This window comes from Saccoglossus kowalevskii, chromosome 8 (assembly GCF_978046115.1).
Source record: "Saccoglossus kowalevskii chromosome 8, keSacKowa6.1, whole genome shotgun sequence".
In the NCBI taxonomy this organism is placed as follows: Eukaryota; Metazoa; Hemichordata; class Enteropneusta; family Harrimaniidae; genus Saccoglossus; species Saccoglossus kowalevskii.
The window spans coordinates 9,721,046-9,744,249 of record NC_140648.1 but is presented as its reverse complement, the minus strand read 5'-3'; the positions used below and the strand labels follow the sequence as shown (position 1 = coordinate 9,744,249).

Below are 23,204 nucleotides of genomic sequence, written 5' to 3'. Positions count from 1 at the left end.
TCTTCTAATAACGTGGCATCAAATTGATTTCTGTTTATTTATTTACTGTTGTAGATCATGAGAACTAGCCACTGAATATGATGTCGGGAATAAATGGCATTCTGAACAAGCTTTATTAATTATTGCTGGCAATAAATTTTTCAAATGTCTTGAAACTGATTCAAATATAAGGATATGGATTGTAAAATATTAAGGTTAAATAGTGTCCAACAAATTAATTTGTTAATGGTAAATTTATTTTAAAGAATTCAGTGAAAATATTATACAATAAAATTAATTAAATAGAAATATTATGTGTATTTTTGTTTGTGGAAACTTGGCTGGCCCACTTAAAAATACAAAGATGTGAGGTCAGCAGTTCATTGTTTCTTTTTAATGTTGTTATTTGTGGAAAAACTGGTATTTTAAAGACTGCAAACAATAAAACACTCACAGTGCAATGCTAGTTCAGCAACATGTCTATTCTCTTGCTTGAGTGTGAAAGTACATAGTTTAGTGAGTAACTCTTATCATTTTAAATATTAGAATTTCTTTTCTTTGGGAAAGTTCTTTTATAAAAATAGAACAGATATATTTGTTAAATATTGGCATTCATGGATGCATTAGATAAATATATGAAGCTACAATATATCGTTATTTTAAACAGGCTTGATTGAATGGTATATCATCCAGTAATATTATCGATACATTTACATTTCATTGTTAGGGGCTACATGACAGGATACACATGTCACGGCAACAATCTCCTTGTGATACACATGTCACGGCAACAATCTCCTTGTGGTCTGTGCGATTTATGTCGTTGGCTTCACCAATACAGCATTCCTATATCTATGGGTATCGATTTTGTTTTTTACAAGTTTTTTAAGTTATCTCTTCAACATTATCAAATTGTATTGAAATTATGTCATCCAATTCCTCGATAGTATAGTGGTGAGTATCTCCGCCTGTCACGCGGAAGACCGGGGTTCAATTCCCCGTCGGGGAGATTATTTTTGAGAAACTCATCTTTTTCCTTTTGTTACACATGAATATCTTGCATACATACTGTCACAAGAAATACACATCAAGCGTAGACAGGTGCATCACTAAGGACATTATTGCATGCATAAATTAACGGTCACTGAGTGACCCTTCTTTATTCACAAGAAATACACGTCAATCATACACAGGTGCATCACTAAAGACAATGGGTCTCTTTCCTCTTTAAGATGTATGCAACTGAATAACTTGACCAACCAAATCTGTGCAGTTTCATTTAAAATCACTCATACATTACCGTTGAGTCGGAATATATATACAAGGCATAGTTTGATTCGTCCAACAAATCTGTCAAAAATGTACATATATTACACACACATTTCAAAGCAACAGGTGATTGGGACTTACGGAAAGAGTTTTTTCAATACAACTTTATTTCATGACATTATTGTGTCTCATTACTACAGTAATCTATTATTATACGAGTATATTTCGTTAGACTTTCTAGTCATTGCAATTCAATATCTCAAAATAATAAATAATTACAAATGTTTCTCAAAACTGTATCTGTCACTGTCACGTCTCAACACTACAGTCAGCAATCTAATTGAATGCCATTCTTTGTTTTCTTCGGCACAAACTGTCAATTAGTCAATTTACTTCAATATTTTCTTCAAAGTCAATATGTTTTTGCATATAAAAGTATGATTATGGTAGTTTTAAACCAAAATGCTGGTAACAATGACTCCGTGGCGCAACGGTAGCGCGTCTGACTCCAGATCAGAAGGCTGCGTGTTCGAATCACGTCGGGGTCAGTGGTCTGTCTTTTTTAGGGGCACTCTTAATATATACTAATATATTTGTTCAATTCTTTTAAAAGATTCCTCTCATTAGTAAATAGCGCCCTCATTCAGCAATAATTAGAATGAGTGGTTGGTCAAAAGTTTGATGAGTCAGGTGCATCTATTGGCTAAGCTTGTTGTACATAGATGCAAATGAGTATAGGACCATTAATGCTGTAGAAGAGTGTATTGGAAGGAGTGTAGGATTCTATGTTTGTAATGACTAGTTGTAATGTGTTGTTTTCAGGATGCAGCCTGATATTTGTTGCTTTCTTAGTTGTTCAATTATGGCTACATTTTTTTGTGGTGGGTGGAAGATGTGTTATTGGTTGCTGAGTTCTTATTTATACACCCTGCAAGCTTGAAATGGTATGGTCCAAATGGCGGTGTCTTCTAATAACGTGGCATCAAATTGATTTCTGTTTATTTATTTACTGTTGTAGATCATGAGAACTAGCCACTGAATATGATGTCGGGAATAAATGGCATTCTGAACAAGCTTTATTAACTATTGCTGACAATAAATTTTTCAAATGTCTTGAAACAGATTCAAATATAAGGATATGGATTGTAAAATATTAAGGTTAAATAGTGGCCAACAAATTAATTTGTAAATGGTAAATTTATTTTAAAGAATTCAGTGAAAATATTATAAAATAAAATTAATTAAATAGAAATATTATGTGTATTTTTGTTTGTGGAAACTTAGCTGGCCCACATAAAAATACAAAGATGTGAGATCAGCAGTTCATTGTTTTTTTTTTAATGTTGTTATTTGTGGAAAAACTGGTATTTTAAAGACTGCAAACAATAAAACACTCACAGTGCAATGCTAGTTCAGCAACATGTCTATTCTCTTGCTTGAGTGTGAAAGTACATAGTTTAGTGAGTAACTCTTATCATTTTAAATATTAGAATTTCTTTTCTTTGGGAAAGTTCTTTTATAAAAATAGAACAGATATATTTGTTAAATATTGGCATTCAGGGATGCATTAGATAAATATATGAAGCTACAATATATCGTTATTTTAAACAGGCTTGATTGAATGGTATATCATCCAGTAATATTATTGATACATTTACATTTCATTGTTAGGGGCTACATGACAGGATACACATGTCACGGCAACAATCTCCTTGTGATACACATGTCACGGCAACAATCTCCTTGTGATACACATGTCACGGCAACAATCTCCTTGTGGTTTGTGCGATTTATGTCGTTGGTTTCACCAATACAGCATTCCCATATCTATGGGTTTCGATTTTGTGTTTACATGTTTGTTAAGTTATCTCTTCAACATTATCGAAATGTATTGAAATTATGTTATCCAATTCCTCGATAGTATAGTGGTGAGTATCTCCGCCTGTCACGCGGACGACCGGGGTTCAATTCCCCGTCGGGGAGGTTATTTTTGAGAAACTCACCTTTTTCCCTTTTGTTACACATGAATTTCTTGCATACATACTGTCACAAGAAATACACATCAAGCGTACACAGGTGCATCACTAAGGACAATATTGCATGCATAAATTAACGGTCACTGAGTGACCCTTCTTTATTCACAAGAAATACACATCAAGCGTACACAGGTGCATCACTAAAGACAATGGGTCTCTTTCCTCTTTAAGATGTATGCAACTGAATAACTTGACCAACCAAATCTGTGCAGTTTCATTTGAAATCACTCATACATTACCGTTGAGTCGGAATATATATACAAGGCATAGTTTGATTCGTCCAACAAATCTGTCAAAAATGTACATATATTACACACACATTTCAAAGCAACAGGTGATTGGGACTTACGGAAAGAGTTTTTTCAATACAACTTTATTTCATGACATTATTGTGTGTCATTACAACAGTAATCTATTATTATACGAGTATATTTCGTTAGATTTTTCCAGTCATTGCAATTCAAAGTCTCAAAATAATAAATAATTACAAATGTTTCTCAAAACTGTATCTGTCACTATCACGTCTCAACACTACAGTCAGCAATCTAATTGAATGCCATTCTTTGTTTTCTTCGGCATAAACTGTCAATTAGTCAATTTACTTCAATATTTTCTTCAAAGTCAATATGTTTTTGCATATAAAAGTATGATTATGGTAGTTTTAAACCAAAATGCTGGTAACAATGACTCCGTGGCGCAACGGTAGCGCGTCTGACTCCAGATCAGAAGGCTGCGTGTTCGAATCACGTCGGGGTCAGTGGTTTCTCTTTTTTAGGGGCACTCTTAATATATACTAATATATCTGTTCAATTCTTTTAAAAGATTCCTCTCATTAGTAAATAGCGCCCTCACTCAGCAATAATTAGAATGAGTGGTTGGTCAAAAGTTTGATGAGTCAGGTGCATCTATTGGCTAAGCTTGTTGTACATAGATGCAAATGAGTATAGGACCATTAATGCTGTAGAAGAGTGTATTGGAAGGAGTGCAGGATTCTATGTTTGTAATGACTAGTTGTAATGTGTTGTTTTCAGGATGCAGCCTGATATTTGTTGCTTTCTTAGTTGTTCAATTATGGCTACATTTTTTTGTGGTGGGTGGAAGATGTGTTATTGGTTGCTGAGTTCTTATTTATACACCCTGCAAGCTTGAAATGGTATGGTCCAAATGGCGGTGTCTTCTAATAACGTGGCATCAAATTGATTTCTGTTTATTTATTTACTGTTGTAGATCATGAGAACTAGCCACTGAATATGATGTCGGGAATAAATGGCATTCTGAACAAGCTTTATTAATTATTGCTGGCAATAAATTTTTCAAATGTCTTGAAACTGATTCAAATATAAGGATCTGGATTGTAAAATATTAAGGTTAAATAGTGTCCAACAAATTAATTTGTAAATGGTAAATTTATTTTAAAGAATTCAGTGAAAATATTATAAAATAAAATTAATTAAATAAATAGAAATATTATGTGTATTTTTGTTTGTGGAAACTTGGCTGGCCCACTTAAAAATACAAAGATGTGAGGTCAGCAGTTCATTGTTTCTTTTTAATGTTGTTATTTGTGGAAAAACTGGTATTTTAAAGACTGCAAACAATAAAACACTCACAGTGCAATGCTAGTTCAGCAACATGTCTATTCTCTTGCTTGAGTGTGAAAGTACATAGTTTAGTGAGTAACTCTTATTATTTTAAATATTAGAATTTCTTTTCTTTGGGAAAGTTCTTCTATAAAAATAGAACAGATATATTTGTTAAATATTGGCATTCAGGGATGCATTAGATAATATATGAAGCTACAATATATCGTTATTTTAAACAGGCTTGATTGAATGGTATATCATCCAGTAATATTATCGATACATTTACATTTCATTGTTAGGGGCTACATGACAGGATACACATGTCACGGCAACAATCTCCTTGTGATACACATGTCACGGCAACAATCTCCTTGTGGTTTGTGCGATTTATGTCGTTGGTTTCACCAATACAGCATTCCCATATCTATGGGTTTCGATTTTGTGTTTACAAGTTTGTTAAGTTATCTCTTCAACATTATCGAAATGTATTGAAATTATGTTATCCAATTCCTCGATAGTATAGTGGTGAGTCTCTCCGCCTGTCACGCGGAAGACCGGGGTTCAATTCCCCGTCGGGGAGGTTATTTTTGAGAAACTCACCTTTTTCCCTTTTGTTACACATGAATTTCTTGCATACATACTGTCACAAGAAATACACATCAAGCGTACACAGGTGCATCACTAAGGACATTATTGCATGCATAAATTAACGGTCACTGAGTGACCCTTCTTTATTCACAAGAAAATACACATCAAGCGTACACAGGTGCATCACTAAAGACAATGGGTCTCTTTCCTCTTTAAGATGTATGCAACTGAATAACTTGACCAACCAAATCTGTGCAGTTTCATTTAAAATCACTCATACATTACCGTTGAGTCGGAATATATATACAAGGCATAGTTTGATTCGTCCAACAAATCTGTCAAAAATGTACATATATTACACACACATTTCAAAGCAACAGGTGATTGGGACTTACGGAAAGAGTTTTTTCAATACAACTTTATTTCATGACATTATTGTGTCTCATTACTACAGTAATCTATTATTATACGAGTATATTTCGTTAGACTTTCTAGTCATTGCAATTCAATATCTCAAAATAATAAATAATTACAAATGTTTCTCAAAACTGTATCTGTCACTGTCACGTCTCAACACTACAGTCAGCAATCTAATTGAATGCCATTCTTTGTTTTCTTCGGCACAAACTGTCAATTAGTCAATTTACTTCAATATTTTCTTCAAAGTCAATATGTTTTTGCATATAAAAGTATGATTATGGTAGTTTTAAACCAAAATGCTGGTAACAATGACTCCGTGGCGCAACGGTAGCGCGTCTGACTCCAGATCAGAAGGCTGCGTGTTCGAATCACGTCGGGGTCAGTGGTCTGTCTTTTTTAGGGGCACTCTTAATATATACTAATATATTTGTTCAATTCTTTTAAAAGATTCCTCTCATTAGTAAATAGCGCCCTCATTCAGCAATAATTAGAATGAGTGGTTGGTCAAAAGTTTGATGAGTCAGGTGCATCTATTGGCTAAGCTTGTTGTACATAGATGCAAATGAGTATAGGACCATTAATGCTGTAGAAGAGTGTATTGGAAGGAGTGTAGGATTCTATGTTTGTAATGACTAGTTGTAATGTGTTGTTTTCAGGATGCAGCCTGATATTTGTTGCTTTCTTAGTTGTTCAATTATGGCTACATTTTTTTGTGGTGGGTGGAAGATGTGTTATTGGTTGCTGAGTTCTTATTTATACACCCTGCAAGCTTGAAATGGTATGGTCCAAATGGCGGTGTCTTCTAATAACGTGGCATCAAATTGATTTCTGTTTATTTATTTACTGTTGTAGATCATGAGAACTAGCCACTGAATATGATGTCGGGAATAAATGGCATTCTGAACAAGCTTTATTAACTATTGCTGACAATAAATTTTTCAAATGTCTTGAAACAGATTCAAATATAAGGATATGGATTGTAAAATATTAAGGTTAAATAGTGTCCAACAAATTAATTTGTAAATGGTAAATTTATTTTAAAGAATTCAGTGAAAATATTATAAAATAAAATTAATTAAATAGAAATATTATGTGTATTTTTGTTTGTGGAAACTTAGCTGGCCCACATAAAAATACAAAGATGTGAGATCAGCAGTTCATTGTTTTTTTTTTAATGTTGTTATTTGTGGAAAAACTGGTATTTTAAAGACTGCAAACAATAAAACACTCACAGTGCAATGCTAGTTCAGCAACATGTCTATTCTCTTGCTTGAGTGTGAAAGTACATAGTTTAGTGAGTAACTCTTATCATTTTAAATATTAGAATTTCTTTTCTTTGGGAAAGTTCTTTTATAAAAATAGAACAGATATATTTGTTAAATATTGGCATTCAGGGATGCATTAGATAAATATATGAAGCTACAATATATCGTTATTTTAAACAGGCTTGATTGAATGGTATATCATCCAGTAATATTATTGATACATTTACATTTCATTGTTAGGGGCTACATGACAGGATACACATGTCACGGCAACAATCTCCTTGTGATACACATGTCACGGCAACAATCTCCTTGTGATACACATGTCACGGCAACAATCTCCTTGTGGTTTGTGCGATTTATGTCGTTGGTTTCACCAATACAGCATTCCCATATCTATGGGTTTCGATTTTGTGTTTACAAGTTTGTTAAGTTATCTCTTCAACATTATCGAAATGTATTGAAATTATGTTATCCAATTCCTCGATAGTATAGTGGTGAGTATCTCCGCCTGTCACGCGGAAGACCGGGGTTCAATTCCCCGTCGGGGAGGTTATTTTTGAGAAACTCACCTTTTTCCCTTTTGTTACACATGAATTTCTTGCATACATACTGTCACAAGAAATACACATCAAGCGTACACAGGTGCATCACTAAGGACAATATTGCATGCATAAATTAACGGTCACTGAGTGACCCTTCTTTATTCACAAGAAATACACATCAAGCGTACACAGGTGCATCACTAAAGACAATGGGTCTCTTTCCTCTTTAAGATGTATGCAACTGAATAACTTGACCAACCAAATCTGTGCAGTTTCATTTGAAATCACTCATACATTACCGTTGAGTCGGAATATATATACAAGGCATAGTTTGATTCGTCCAACAAATCTGTCAAAAATGTACATATATTACACACACATTTCAAAGCAACAGGTGATTGGGACTTACGGAAAGAGTTTTTTCAATACAACTTTATTTCATGACATTATTGTGTGTCATTACAACAGTAATCTATTATTATACGAGTATATTTCGTTAGATTTTTCCAGTCATTGCAATTCAAAGTCTCAAAATAATAAATAATTACAAATGTTTCTCAAAACTGTATCTGTCACTATCACGTCTCAACACTACAGTCAGCAATCTAATTGAATGCCATTCTTTGTTTTCTTCGGCATAAACTGTCAATTAGTCAATTTACTTCAATATTTTCTTCAAAGTCAATATGTTTTTGCATATAAAAGTATGATTATGGTAGTTTTAAACCAAAATGCTGGTAACAATGACTCCGTGGCGCAACGGTAGCGCGTCTGACTCCAGATCAGAAGGCTGCGTGTTCGAATCACGTCGGGGTCAGTGGTTTCTCTTTTTTAGGGGCACTCTTAATATATACTAATATATCTGTTCAATTCTTTTAAAAGATTCCTCTCATTAGTAAATAGCGCCCTCACTCAGCAATAATTAGAATGAGTGGTTGGTCAAAAGTTTGATGAGTCAGGTGCATCTATTGGCTAAGCTTGTTGTACATAGATGCAAATGAGTATAGGACCATTAATGCTGTAGAAGAGTGTATTGGAAGGAGTGCAGGATTCTATGTTTGTAATGACTAGTTGTAATGTGTTGTTTTCAGGATGCAGCCTGATATTTGTTGCTTTCTTAGTTGTTCAATTATGGCTACATTTTTTTGTGGTGGGTGGAAGATGTGTTATTGGTTGCTGATTTCTTATTTATACACCCTGCAAGCTTGAAATGGTATGGTCCAAATGGCGGTGTCTTCTAATAACGTGGCATCAAATTGATTTCTGTTTATTTATTTACTGTTGTGGATCATGAGAACTAGCCACTGAATATGATGTCGGGAATAAATGGCATTCTGAACAAGCTTTATTAATTATTGCTGGCAATAAATTTTTCAAATGTCTTGAAACAGATTCAAATATAAGGATATGGATTGTAAAATATTAAGGTTAAATAGTGTCCAACAAATTAATTTGTAAATGGTAAATTTATTTTAAAGAATTCAGTGAAAATATTATAAAATAAAATTAATTAAATAGAAATATTATGTGTATTTTTGTTTGTGGAAACTTAGCTGGCCCACATAAAAATACAAAGATGTGAGATCAGAAGTTCATTGTTTTTTTTTAATGTTGTTATTTGTGGAAAAACTGGTATTTTAAAGACTGCAAACAATAAAACACTCACAGTGCAATGCTAGTTCAGCAACATGTCTATTCTCTTGCTTGAGTGTGAAAGTACATAGTTTAGTGAGTAACTCTTATCATTTTAAATATTAGAATTTCTTTTCTTTGGGAAAGTTCTTTTATAAAAATAGAACAGATATATTTGTTAAATATTGGCATTCAGGGATGCATTAGATAAATATATGAAGCTACAATATATCGTTATTTTAAACAGGCTTGATTGAATGGTATATCATCCAGTAATATTATCGATACATTTACATTTCATTGTTAGGGGCTACATGACAGGATACACATGTCACGGCAACAATCTTCTTGTGATACACATGTCACGGCAACAACCTCCTTGTGATACACATGTCACGGCAACAATCTCCTTGTGGTCTGTGCGATTTATGTCGTTGGCTTCACCAATACAGCATTCCTATATCTATGGGTATCGATTTTGTTTTTACAAGTTTTTTAAGTTATCTCTTCAACATTATCAAATTGTATTGAAATTATGTTATCCAATTCCTCGATAGTATAGTGGCGAGTATCTCCGCCTGTCACGCGGAAGACCGGGGTTCAATTCACCGTCGGGGAGATTATTTTTGAGAAACTCATCTTTTTCCTTTTGTTACACATGAATATCTTGCATACATACTGTCACAAGAAATACACATCAAGCGTAGACAGGTGCATCACTAAGGACAATATTGCATGCATAAATTAACGGTCACTGAGTGACCCTTCTTTATTCACAAGAAATACACATCAAGCATACACAGGTGCATCACTAAAGACAATGGGTCTCTTTCCTCTTTAAGATGTATGCAACTGAAGAACTTGACCAACCAAATCTGTGCAGTTTCATTTAAAATCACTCATACATTACCCTTGAGTCGGAATATATATACAAGGCATAGTTTGATTCGTCCAACAAATCTGTCAAAAATGTACATATATTACACACACATTTCAAAGCAACAGGTGATTGGGACTTACGGAAAGAGTTTTTTCAATACAACTTTATTTCATGACATTATTGTGTCTCATTACAACAGTAATCTATTATTATACGAGTATATTTCGTTAGATTTTTCCAGTCATTGCAATTCAAAGTCTCAAAATAATAAATAATTACAAATGTTTCTCAAAACTGTATCTGTCACTATCACGTCTCAACACTACATTCAGCAATCTAATTGAATGCCATTCTTTGTTTTCTTCGGCATAAACTGTCAATTAGTCAATTTACTTCAATATTTTCTTCAAAGTCAATATGTTTTTGCATATAAAAGTATGATTATGGTAGTTTTAAACCAAAATGCTAGTAACAATGACTCCGTGGCGCAACGGTAGCGCGTCTGACTCCAGATCAGAAGGCTGCGTGTTCGAATCACGTCGGGGTCAGTGGCCCCTCTTTTTTAGGGGCACTCTTAATATATACTAATACATGTATATCTGTTCAATTCTTTTAAAAGATTCCTCTCATTAGTAAATAGCGCCCTCATTCAGCAATAATTAGAATGAGTGGTTGGTCAAAAGTTTGATGAGTCAGGTGCATCTATTGGCTAAGCTTGTTGTACATAGATGCAAATGAGTATAGGACCATTAATGCTGTAGAAGAGTGTATTGGAAGGAGTGTAGGATTCTATGTTTGTAATGACTAGTTGTAATGTGTTGTTTTCAGGATGCAGCCTGATATTTGTTGCTTTCTTAGTTGTTCAATTATGGCTACATTTTTTTGTGGTGGGTGGAAGATGTGTTATTGGTTGCTGAGTTCTTATTTATACACCCTGCAAGCTTGAAATGGTATGGTCCAAATGGCGGTGTCTTCTAATAACGTGGCATCAAATTGATTTCTGTTTATTTATTTACTGTTGTAGATCATGAGAACTAGCCACTGAATATGATGTCGGGAATAAATGGCATTCTGAACAAGCTTTATTAATTATTGCTGGCAATAAATTTTTCAAATGTCTTGAAACTGATTCAAATATAAGGATATGGATTGTAAAATATTAAGGTTAAATAGTGTCCAACAAATTAATTTGTAAATGGTAAATTTATTTTAAAGAATTCAGTGAAAATATTATACAATAAAATTAATTAAATAGAAATATTATGTGTATTTTTGTTTGTAGAAACTTGGCTGGCCCACTTAAAAATACAAAGATGTGAGATCAGCAGTTCATTGTTTCTTTTTAATGTTGTTATTTGTGGAAAAACTGGTATTTTAAAGACTGCAAACAATAAAACACTCACAGTGCAATGCTAGTTCAGCAACATGTCTATTCTCTTGCTTGAGTGTGAAAGTACATAGTTTAGTGAGTAACTCTTATCATTTTAAATATTAGAATTTCTTTTCTTTGGGAAAGTTCTTTTATAAAAATAGAACAGATATATTTGTTAAATATTGGCATTCAGGGATGCATTAGATAATATATGAAGCTACAATATATCGTTATTTTAAACAGGCTTGATTGAATGGTATATCATCCAGTAATATTATTGATACATTTACATTTCATTGTTAGGGGCTACATGACAGGATACACATGTCACGGCAACAATCTCCTTGTGATACACATGTCACGGCAACAATCTCCTTGTGGTTTGTGCGATTTATGTCGTTGGTTTCACCAATACAGCATTCCCATATCTATGGGTTTCGATTTTGTGTTTACAAGTTTGTTAAGTTATCTCTTCAACATTATCGAAATGTATTGAAATTATGTTATCCAATTCCTCGATAGTATAGTGGTGAGTCTCTTCGCCTGTCACGCGGAAGACCGGGGTTCAATTCCCCGTCGGGGAGGTTATTTTTGAGAAACTCACCTTTTTCCCTTTTGTTACACATGAATTTCTTGCATACATACTGTCACAAGAAATACACATCAAGCGTACACAGGTGCATCACTAAGGACAATATTGCATGCATAAATTAACGGTCACTGAGTGACCCTTCTTTATTCACAAGAAATACACATCAAGCGTACACAGGTGCATCACTAAAGACATTGGGTTTCTTTTCTTCTTAAGATATATGCAACTGAATAACTTGACCAACCAAATCTGTGCAGTTTCATTTAAAATCACTCATACATTACCGTTGAGTCGGAATATATATACAAGGCATAGTTTGATTCGTCCAACAAATCTGTCAAAAATGTACATATATTACACACACATTTCAAAGCAACAGGTGATTGGGACTTACGGAAAGAGTTTTTTCAATACAACTTTATTTCATGACATTATTGTGTCTCATTACAACAGTAATCTATTATTATACGAGTATATTTCGTTAGATTTTTCCAGTCATTGCAATTCAAAGTCTCAAAATAATAAATAATTACAAATGTTTCTCAAAACTGTATCTGTCACTATCACGTCTCAACACTACATTCAGCAATCTAATTGAATGCCATTCTTTGTTTTCTTCGGCATAAACTGTCAATTAGTCAATTTACTTCAATATTTTCTTCAAAGTCAATATGTTTTTGCATATAAAAGTATGATTATGGTAGTTTTAAACCAAAATGCTGGTAACAATGACTCCGTGGCGCAACGGTAGTGTGTCTGACTCCAGATCAGAAGGCTGCGTGTTCGAATCACGTCGGGGTCAGTAGTTTCTCTTTTTTAGGGGCACTCTTAATATATACTAATATATCTGTTCAATTCTTTTAAAAGATTCCTCTCATTGGTAAATAGCGCCCTCATTCAGCAATAATTAGAATGAGTGGTTGGTCAAAAGTTTGATGAGTCAGGTGCATCTATTGGCTAAGCTTGTTGTACATAGATGCAAATGAGTATAGGACCATTAATGCTGTAGAAGAGTGTATTGGAAGGAGTGTAGGATTCTATGTTTGTAATGACTAGTTGTAATGTGTTGTTTTAAGGATGCAGCCTGATATTTGTTGCTTTCTTAGTTGTTCAATTATGGCTACATTTTTTTGTGGTGGGTGGAAGATGTGTTATTGGTTGCTGATTTCTTATTTATACACCCCGCAAGCTTGAAATGGTATGATCCAAATGGCGGTGTCTTCTAATAACGTGGCATCAAATTGATTTCTGTTTATTTATTTACTGTTGTGGATCATGAGAACTAGCCACTGAATATGATGTCGGGAATAAATGGCATTCTGAACAAGCTTTATTAATTATTGCTGGCAATAAATTTTTCAAATGTCTTGAAACAGATTCAAATATAAGGATATGGATTGTAAAATATTAAGGTTAAATAGTGTCCAACAAATTAATTTGTAAATGGTAAATTTATTTTAAAGAATTCAGTGAAAATATTATAAAATAAAATTAATTAAATAGAAATATTATGTGTATTTTTGTTTGTGGAAACTTAGCTGGCCCACATAAAAATACAAAGATGTGAGATCAGCAGTTCATTGTTTTTTTTTAATGTTGTTATTTGTGGAAAAACTGGTATTTTAAAGACTGCAAACAATAAAACACTCACAGTGCAATGCTAGTTCAGCAACATGTCTATTCTCTTGCTTGAGTGTGAAAGTACATAGTTTAGTGAGTAACTCTTATCATTTTAAATATTAGAATTTCTTTTCTTTGGGAAAGTTCTTTTATAAAAATAGAACAGATATATTTGTTAAATATTGGCATTCAGGGATGCATTAGATAAATATATGAAGCTACAATATATCGTTATTTTAAACAGGCTTGATTGAATGGTATATCATCCAGTAATATTATTGATACATTTACATTTCATTGTTAGGGGCTACATGACAGGATACACATGTCACGGCAACAATCTCCTTGTGATACACATGTCACGGCAACAATCTCCTTGTGATACACATGTCACGGCAACAATCTCCTTGTGGTTTGTGCGATTTATGTCGTTGGTTTCACCAATACAGCATTCCCATATCTATGGGTTTCGATTTTGTGTTTACAAGTTTGTTAAGTTATCTCTTCAACATTATCGAAATGTATTGAAATTATGTTATCCAATTCCTCGATAGTATAGTGGTGAGTCTCTTCGCCTGTCACGCGGAAGACCGGGGTTCAATTCCCCGTCGGGGAGGTTATTTTTGAGAAACTCACCTTTTTCCCTTTTGTTACACATGAATTTCTTGCATACATACTGTCACAAGAAATACACATCAAGCGTACACAGGTGCATCACTAAGGACAATATTGCATGCATAAATTAACGGTCACTGAGTGACCCTTCTTTATTCACAAGAAATACACATCAAGCGTACACAGGTGCATCACTAAAGACATTGGGTTTCTTTTCTTCTTAAGATATATGCAACTGAATAACTTGACCAACCAAATCTGTGCAGTTTCATTTAAAATCACTCATACATTACCGTTGAGTCGGAATATATATACAAGGCATAGTTTGATTCGTCCAACAAATCTGTCAAAAATGTACATATATTACACACACATTTCAAAGCAACAGGTGATTGGGACTTACGGAAAGAGTTTTTTCAATACAACTTTATTTCATGACATTATTGTGTCTCATTACAACAGTAATCTATTATTATACGAGTATATTTCGTTAGATTTTTCCAGTCATTGCAATTCAAAGTCTCAAAATAATAAATAATTACAAATGTTTCTCAAAACTGTATCTGTCACTATCACGTCTCAACACTACATTCAGCAATCTAATTGAATGCCATTCTTTGTTTTCTTCGGCATAAACTGTCAATTAGTCAATTTACTTCAATATTTTCTTCAAAGTCAATATGTTTTTGCATATAAAAGTATGATTATGGTAGTTTTAAACCAAAATGCTGGTAACAATGACTCCGTGGCGCAACGGTAGTGTGTCTGACTCCAGATCAGAAGGCTGCGTGTTCGAATCACGTCGGGGTCAGTAGTTTCTCTTTTTTAGGGGCACTCTTAATATATACTAATATATCTGTTCAATTCTTTTAAAAGATTCCTCTCATTGGTAAATAGCGCCCTCATTCAGCAATAATTAGAATGAGTGGTTGGTCAAAAGTTTGATGAGTCAGGTGCATCTATTGGCTAAGCTTGTTGTACATAGATGCAAATGAGTATAGGACCATTAATGCTGTAGAAGAGTGTATTGGAAGGAGTGTAGGATTCTATGTTTGTAATGACTAGTTGTAATGTGTTGTTTTAAGGATGCAGCCTGATATTTGTTGCTTTCTTAGTTGTTCAATTATGGCTACATTTTTTTGTGGTGGGTGGAAGATGTGTTATTGGTTGCTGATTTCTTATTTATACACCCCGCAAGCTTGAAATGGTATGATCCAAATGGCGGTGTCTTCTAATAACGTGGCATCAAATTGATTTCTGTTTATTTATTTACTGTTGTGGATCATGAGAACTAGCCACTGAATATGATGTCGGGAATAAATGGCATTCTGAACAAGCTTTATTAATTATTGCTGGCAATAAATTTTTCAAATGTCTTGAAACAGATTCAAATATAAGGATATGGATTGTAAAATATTAAGGTTAAATAGTGTCCAACAAATTAATTTGTAAATGGTAAATTTATTTTAAAGAATTCAGTGAAAATATTATAAAATAAAATTAATTAAATAGAAATATTATGTGTATTTTTGTTTGTGGAAACTTAGCTGGCCCACATAAAAATACAAAGATGTGAGATCAGCAGTTCATTGTTTTTTTTTAATGTTGTTATTTGTGGAAAAACTGGTATTTTAAAGACTGCAAACAATAAAACACTCACAGTGCAATGCTAGTTCAGCAACATGTCTATTCTCTTGCTTGAGTGTGAAAGTACATAGTTTAGTGAGTAACTCTTATCATTTTAAATATTAGAATTTCTTTTCTTTGGGAAAGTTCTTTTATAAAAATAGAACAGATATATTTGTTAAATATTGGCATTCAGGGATGCATTAGATAATATATGAAGCTACAATATATCGTTATTTTAAACAGGCTTGATTGAATGGTATATCATCCAGTAATATTATTGATACATTTACATTTCATTGTTAGGGGCTACATGACAGGATACACATGTCACGGCAACAATCTCCTTGTGATACACATGTCACGGCAACAATCTCCTTGTGGTTTGTGCGATTTATGTCGTTGGTTTCACCAATACAGCATTCCCATATCTATGGGTTTCGATTTTGTGTTTACAAGTTTGTTAAGTTATCTCTTCAACATTATCGAAATGTATTGAAATTATGTTATCCAATTCCTCGATAGTATAGTGGTGAGTCTCTTCGCCTGTCACGCGGAAGACCGGGGTTCAATTCCCCGTCGGGGAGGTTATTTTTGAGAAACTCACCTTTTTCCCTTTTGTTACACATGAATTTCTTGCATACATACTGTCACAAGAAATACACATCAAGCGTACACAGGTGCATCACTAAGGACAATATTGCATGCATAAATTAACGGTCACTGAGTGACCCTTCTTTATTCACAAGAAATACACATCAAGCGTACACAGGTGCATCACTAAAGACATTGGGTTTCTTTTCTTCTTAAGATATATGCAACTGAATAACTTGACCAACCAAATCTGTGCAGTTTCATTTAAAATCACTCATACATTACCGTTGAGTCGGAATATATATACAAGGCATAGTTTGATTCGTCCAACAAATCTGTCAAAAATGTACATATATTACACACACATTTCAAAGCAACAGGTGATTGGGACTTACGGAAAGAGTTTTTTCAATACAACTTTATTTCATGACATTATTGTGTCTCATTACAACAGTAATCTATTATTATACGAGTATATTTCGTTAGATTTTTCCAGTCATTGCAATTCAAAGTCTCAAAATAATAAATAATTACAAATGTTTCTCAAAACTGTATCTGTCACTATCACGTCTCAACACTACATTCAGCAATCTAATTGAATGCCATTCTTTGTTTTCTTCGGCATAAACTGTCAATTAGTCAATTTACTTCAATATTTTCTTCAAAGTCAATATGTTTTTGCATATAAAAGTATGATTATGGTAGTTTTAAACCAAAATGCTGGTAACAATGACTCCGTGGCGCAACGGTAGTGTGTCTGACTCCAGATCAGAAGGCTGCGTGTTCGAATCACGTCGGGGTCAGTAGTTTCTCTTTTTTAGGGGCACTCTTAATATATACTAATATATCTGTTCAATTCTTTTAAAAGATTCCTCTCATTGGTAAATAGCGCCCTCGTTCAGCAATAATTAGAATGAGTGGTTGGTCAAAAGTTTGATGAGTCAGGTGCATCTATTGGCTAAGCTTGTTGTACATAGATGCAAATGAGTATAGGACCATTAATGCTGTAGAAGAGTGTATTGGAAGGAGTGTAGGATTCTATGTTTGTAATGACTAGTTGTAATGTGTTGTTTTAAGGATGCAGCCTGATATTTGTTGCTTTCTTAGTTGTTCAATTATGGCTACATTTTTTTGTGGTGGGTGGAAGATGTGTTATTGGTTGCTGATTTCTTATTTATACACCCCGCAAGCTTGAAATGGTATGATCCAAATGGCGGTGTCTTCTAATAACGTGGCATCAAATTGATTTCTGTTTATTTATTTACTGTTGTGGATCATGAGAACTAGCCACTGAATATGATGTCGGGAATAAATGGCATTCTGAACAAGCTTTATTAATTATTGCTGGCAATAAATTTTTCAAATGTCTTGAAACAGATTCAAATATAAGGATATGGATTGTAAAATATTAAGGTTAAATAGTGTCCAACAAATTAATTTGTAAATGGTAAATTTATTTTAAAGAATTCAGTGAAAATATTATAAAATAAAATTAATTAAATAGAAATATTATGTGTATTTTTGTTTGTGGAAACTTAGCTGGCCCACATAAAAATACAAAGATGTGAGATCAGCAGTTCATTGTTTTTTTTTAATGTTGTTATTTGTGGAAAAACTGGTATTTTAAAGACTGCAAACAATAAAACACTCACAGTGCAATGCTAGTTCAGCAACATGTCTATTCTCTTGCTTGAGTGTGAAAGTACATAGTTTAGTGAGTAACTCTTATCATTTTAAATATTAGAATTTCTTTTCTTTGGGAAAGTTCTTTTATAAAAATAGAACAGATATATTTGTTAAATATTGGCATTCAGGGATGCATTAGATAAATATATGAAGCTACAATATATCGTTATTTTAAACAGGCTTGATTGAATGGTATATCATCCAGTAATATTATTGATACATTTACATTTCATTGTTAGGGGCTACATGACAGGATACACATGTCACGGCAACAATCTCCTTGTGATACACATGTCACGGCAACAATCTCCTTGTGATACACATGTCACGGCAACAATCTCCTTGTGGTTTGTGCGATTTATGTCGTTGGTTTCACCAATACAGCATTCCCATATCTATGGGTTTCGATTTTGTGTTTACAAGTTTGTTAAGTTATCTCTTCAACATTATCGAAATGTATTGAAATTATGTTATCCAATTCCTCGATAGTATAGTGGTGAGTATCTCCGCCTGTCACGCGGAAGACCGGGGTTCAATTCCCCGTCGGGGAGGTTATTTTTGAGAAACTCACCTTTTTCCCTTTTGTTACACATGAATTTCTTGCATACATACTGTCACAAGAAATACACATCAAGCGTACACAGGTGCATCACTAAGGACAATATTGCATGCATAAATTAACGGTCACTGAGTGACCCTTCTTTATTCACAAGAAAATACACATCAAGCGTACACAGGTGCATCACTAAGGACAATATTGCATGCATAAATTAACGGTCACTGAGTGACCCTTCTTTATTCACAAGAAAATACACATCAAGCGTACACAGGTGCATCACTAAAGACAATGGGTCTCTTTCCTCTTTAAGATGTATGCAACTGAAGAACTTGACCAACCAAATCTGTGCAGTTTCATTTAAAATCACTCATACATTACCGTTGAGTCGGAATATATATACAAGGCATAGTTTGATTCGTCCAACAAATCTGTCAAAAATGTACATATATTACACACACATTTCAAAGCAACAGGTGATTGGGACTTACGGAAAGAGTTTTTTCAATACAACTTTATTTCATGACATTATTGTGTCTCATTACAACAGTAATCTATTATTATACGAGTATATTTCGTTAGATTTTTCCAGTCATTGCAATTCAAAGTCTCAAAATAATAAATAATTACAAATGTTTCTCAAAACTGTATCTGTCACTATCACGTCTCAACACTACATTCAGCAATCTAATTGAATGCCATTCTTTGTTTTCTTCGGCATAAACTGTCAATTAGTCAATTTACTTCAATATTTTCTTCAAAGTCAATATGTTTTTGCATATAAAAGTATGATTATGGTAGTTTTAAACCAAAATGCTGGTAACAATGACTCCGTGGCGCAACGGTAGCGTGTCTGACTCCAGATCAGAAGGCTGCGTGTTCGAATCACGTCGGGGTCAGTAGTTTCTCTTTTTTAGGGGCACTCTTAATATATACTAATATATCTGTTCAATTCTTTTAAAAGATTCCTCTCATTGGTAAATAGCGCCCTCAATCAGCAATAATTAGAATGAGTGGTTGGTCAAAAGTTTGATGAGTCAGGTGCATCTATTGGCTAAGCTTGTTGTACATAGATGCAAATGAGTATAGGACCATTAATGCTGTAGAAGAGTGTATTGGAAGGAGTGTAGGATTCTATGTTTGTAATGACTAGTTGTAATGTGTTGTTTTAAGGATGCAGCCTGATATTTGTTGCTTTCTTAGTTGTTCAATTATGGCTACATTTTTTTGTGGTGGGTGGAAGATGTGTTATTGGTTGCTGATTTCTTATTTATACACCCCGCAAGCTTGAAATGGTATGATCCAAATGGCGGTGTCTTCTAATAACGTGGCATCAAATTGATTTCTGTTTATTTATTTACTGTTGTGGATCATGAGAACTAGCCACTGAATATGATGTCGGGAATAAATGGCATTCTGAACAAGCTTTATTAATTATTGCTGGCAATAAATTTTTCAAATGTCTTGAAACAGATTCAAATATAAGGATATGGATTGTAAAATATTAAGGTTAAATAGTGTCCAACAAATTAATTTGTAAATGGTAAATTTATTTTAAAGAATTCAGTGAAAATATTATAAAATAAAATTAATTAAATAGAAATATTATGTGTATTTTTGTTTGTGGAAACTTAGCTGGCCCACATAAAAATACAAAGATGTGAGATCAGCAGTTCATTGTTTTTTTTTAATGTTGTTATTTGTGGAAAAACTGGTATTTTAAAGACTGCAAACAATAAAACACTCACAGTGCAATGCTAGTTCAGCAACATGTCTATTCTCTTGCTTGAGTGTGAAAGTACATAGTTTAGTGAGTAACTCTTATCATTTTAAATATTAGAATTTCTTTTCTTTGGGAAAGTTCTTTTATAAAAATAGAACAGATATATTTGTTAAATATTGGCATTCAGGGATGCATTAGATAAATATATGAAGCTACAATATATCGTTATTTTAAACAGGCTTGATTGAATGGTATATCATCCAGTAATATTATTGATACATTTACATTTCATTGTTAGGGGCTACATGACAGGATACACATGTCACGGCAACAATCTCCTTGTGATACACATGTCACGGCAACAATCTCCTTGTGATACACATGTCACGGCAACAATCTCCTTGTGGTTTGTGCGATTTATGTCGTTGGTTTCACCAATACAGCATTCCCATATCTATGGGTTTCGATTTTGTGTTTACAAGTTTGTTAAGTTATCTCTTCAACATTATCGAAATGTATTGAAATTATGTTATCCAATTCCTCGATAGTATAGTGGTGAGTATCTCCGCCTGTCACGCGGAAGACCGGGGTTCAATTCCCCGTCGGGGAGGTTATTTTTGAGAAACTCACCTTTTTCCCTTTTGTTACACATGAATTTCTTGCATACATACTGTCACAAGAAATACACATCAAGCGTACACAGGTGCATCACTAAGGACAATATTGCATGCATAAATTAACGGTCACTGAGTGACCCTTCTTTATTCACAAGAAAATACACATCAAGCGTACACAGGTGCATCACTAAAGACAATGGGTCTCTTTCCTCTTTAAGATGTATGCAACTGAAGAACTTGACCAACCAAATCTGTGCAGTTTCATTTAAAATCACTCATACATTACCGTTGAGTCGGAATATATATACAAGGCATAGTTTGATTCGTCCAACAAATCTGTCAAAAATGTACATATATTACACACACATTTCAAAGCAACAGGTGATTGGGACTTACGGAAAGAGTTTTTTCAATACAACTTTATTTCATGACATTATTGTGTCTCATTACTACAGTAATCTATTATTATACGAGTATATTTCGTTAGACTTTCTAGTCATTGCAATTCAAAGTCTCAAAATAATAAATAATTACAAATGTTTCTTAAAACTGTATCTGTCACTGTCACGTCTCAACACTACAGTCAGCAATCTAATTGAATGCCATTCTTTGTTTTCTTCGGCATAAACTGTCAATTAGTCAATTTACTTCAATATTTTCTTCAAAGTCAATATGTTTTTGCATATAAAAGTATGATTATGGTAGTTTTAAACCAAAATGCTGGTAACAATGACTCCGTGGCGCAACGGTAGCGCGTCTGACTCCAGATCAGAAGGCTGCGTGTTCGAATCACGTCGGGGTCAGTAGTTTCTCTTTTTTAGGGGCACTCTTAATATATACTAATACAGTAAAACCTGTCAAAACCGACCATGACTGGGACTGGGATCTATGGTCGGTTTTCAGAGGGAGTCGGTTTATTCAGGGTGGGCGTGACTTTGATTGAAACAACAATTACATGTGCTGTAAACACGGGACAAATGAAAGACATCGGAGTTTGCCTCCGGTGATTCTACATGTATTTACAATGTGCATTTATTGTATTGTTTCAATAAAATAATTTACCAAACAAGACAAAAATATTATGGTATGTACATGACATCAATTAACATTAAAATAACTATTCGAACAGACCGGGTAAGTATTGCGTATCGTAACTGAAGGCGTCCATTTTGGATGACATCACTACGTAAGTTCACGTGAGCTACATGTAATTATCATAATTTATGCAGACAGTCGATTTTGCTGTTAAGTCAATCACAGTCCCTCAACTGTGAGTCAATGAATCAAATTATGATGTAAAAAATCATCAAGTTTTGACTACTTTAAAGAACATCTTTTTTTTCAACGATTTTGTTTTCCGTTCGAATTATGAAATTTTGGATATCTGTCAAGTAACTGGAGTCTTTGTTCTGTAATCTTGTCAACATGTCTAGCACATCGCCATGTGTCAAGTCACTGTCGTTGTGGGGGTCAATAATTTGACTGTCGTTGCAATTTATGTCATTGTTGTCTATAGATTCATGGTTTTCTTTGTCTGCAATAAAATTCTCAACAATCTGTTGCTCCCACTCGCCATCATACATTGCTTCAGTCGGTATACGTTCATCAAAGTGGAGGTATTCTACAACGCTACACTGTGTTTGCGGGTCTGCAACTTGCTAAATAAGGTTTCCGAATTCTTTGTTGTCGTCTGCTTCTTCGTCATCATAAATTTCAATCTTGAAGCCCCCTTTACGGAAACATTCGAAAGCACAAAATTGTCGATCAGAATCGTTATGGAAAGAAGAAAACTCAATGTCTTTTGAGCGTTGAAAAAGTGATAATGCAGTGTGCTTCACCGCAATTGAAGGTGATGACCCCGATCATTTGTTTATATCCGGGGTCATTATACTGTCCAGACACCACGCGATGCGTGGGCGTGTGGTGTGAAAAATGTAATCAGTTGCCATTGTTTTACACGGGACGTTACTTGTAGTGTGAGATTTGGTATTGTTTCTGTGACGTTT

At 33.9% G+C, this 23,204-nt stretch overlaps 15 non-coding genes across 15 annotated transcripts; all 15 read left to right on the top strand.

The window, feature by feature from the left end:
* Positions 1 to 916: 916 nt before the first annotated feature.
* On the top strand, positions 917 to 988 carry TRNAD-GUC (transfer RNA aspartic acid (anticodon GUC)). Its single transcript has one exon. It is a non-coding gene; the product is annotated as a tRNA-Asp (tRNA).
* A 736-nt stretch (positions 989 to 1,724) lies between these two features.
* Positions 1,725 to 1,796, top strand: TRNAW-CCA (transfer RNA tryptophan (anticodon CCA)). Its single transcript has one exon. It is a non-coding gene; the product is annotated as a tRNA-Trp (tRNA).
* A 1,363-nt stretch (positions 1,797 to 3,159) lies between these two features.
* TRNAD-GUC (transfer RNA aspartic acid (anticodon GUC)) lies at positions 3,160 to 3,231 on the top strand. The gene has a single exon. It is a non-coding gene; the product is annotated as a tRNA-Asp (tRNA).
* A 738-nt stretch (positions 3,232 to 3,969) lies between these two features.
* TRNAW-CCA (transfer RNA tryptophan (anticodon CCA)) lies at positions 3,970 to 4,041 on the top strand. The gene has a single exon. It is a non-coding gene; the product is annotated as a tRNA-Trp (tRNA).
* Positions 4,042 to 6,185: 2,144 nt separating this feature from the next.
* TRNAW-CCA (transfer RNA tryptophan (anticodon CCA)) lies at positions 6,186 to 6,257 on the top strand. The gene has a single exon. It is a non-coding gene; the product is annotated as a tRNA-Trp (tRNA).
* Positions 6,258 to 7,620: 1,363 nt separating this feature from the next.
* TRNAD-GUC (transfer RNA aspartic acid (anticodon GUC)) lies at positions 7,621 to 7,692 on the top strand. The gene has a single exon. It is a non-coding gene; the product is annotated as a tRNA-Asp (tRNA).
* A 738-nt stretch (positions 7,693 to 8,430) lies between these two features.
* Positions 8,431 to 8,502, top strand: TRNAW-CCA (transfer RNA tryptophan (anticodon CCA)). Its single transcript has one exon. It is a non-coding gene; the product is annotated as a tRNA-Trp (tRNA).
* Positions 8,503 to 10,673: 2,171 nt separating this feature from the next.
* TRNAW-CCA (transfer RNA tryptophan (anticodon CCA)) lies at positions 10,674 to 10,745 on the top strand. Its single transcript has one exon. It is a non-coding gene; the product is annotated as a tRNA-Trp (tRNA).
* A 2,146-nt stretch (positions 10,746 to 12,891) lies between these two features.
* Positions 12,892 to 12,963, top strand: TRNAW-CCA (transfer RNA tryptophan (anticodon CCA)). Its single transcript has one exon. It is a non-coding gene; the product is annotated as a tRNA-Trp (tRNA).
* Positions 12,964 to 15,135: 2,172 nt separating this feature from the next.
* TRNAW-CCA (transfer RNA tryptophan (anticodon CCA)) lies at positions 15,136 to 15,207 on the top strand. The gene has a single exon. It is a non-coding gene; the product is annotated as a tRNA-Trp (tRNA).
* A 2,140-nt stretch (positions 15,208 to 17,347) lies between these two features.
* TRNAW-CCA (transfer RNA tryptophan (anticodon CCA)) lies at positions 17,348 to 17,419 on the top strand. The gene has a single exon. It is a non-coding gene; the product is annotated as a tRNA-Trp (tRNA).
* A 1,362-nt stretch (positions 17,420 to 18,781) lies between these two features.
* Positions 18,782 to 18,853, top strand: TRNAD-GUC (transfer RNA aspartic acid (anticodon GUC)). Its single transcript has one exon. It is a non-coding gene; the product is annotated as a tRNA-Asp (tRNA).
* An 832-nt stretch (positions 18,854 to 19,685) lies between these two features.
* TRNAW-CCA (transfer RNA tryptophan (anticodon CCA)) lies at positions 19,686 to 19,757 on the top strand. Its single transcript has one exon. It is a non-coding gene; the product is annotated as a tRNA-Trp (tRNA).
* Positions 19,758 to 21,119: 1,362 nt separating this feature from the next.
* Positions 21,120 to 21,191, top strand: TRNAD-GUC (transfer RNA aspartic acid (anticodon GUC)). The gene has a single exon. It is a non-coding gene; the product is annotated as a tRNA-Asp (tRNA).
* Positions 21,192 to 21,929: 738 nt separating this feature from the next.
* On the top strand, positions 21,930 to 22,001 carry TRNAW-CCA (transfer RNA tryptophan (anticodon CCA)). The gene has a single exon. It is a non-coding gene; the product is annotated as a tRNA-Trp (tRNA).
* Positions 22,002 to 23,204: the final 1,203 nt, after the last annotated feature.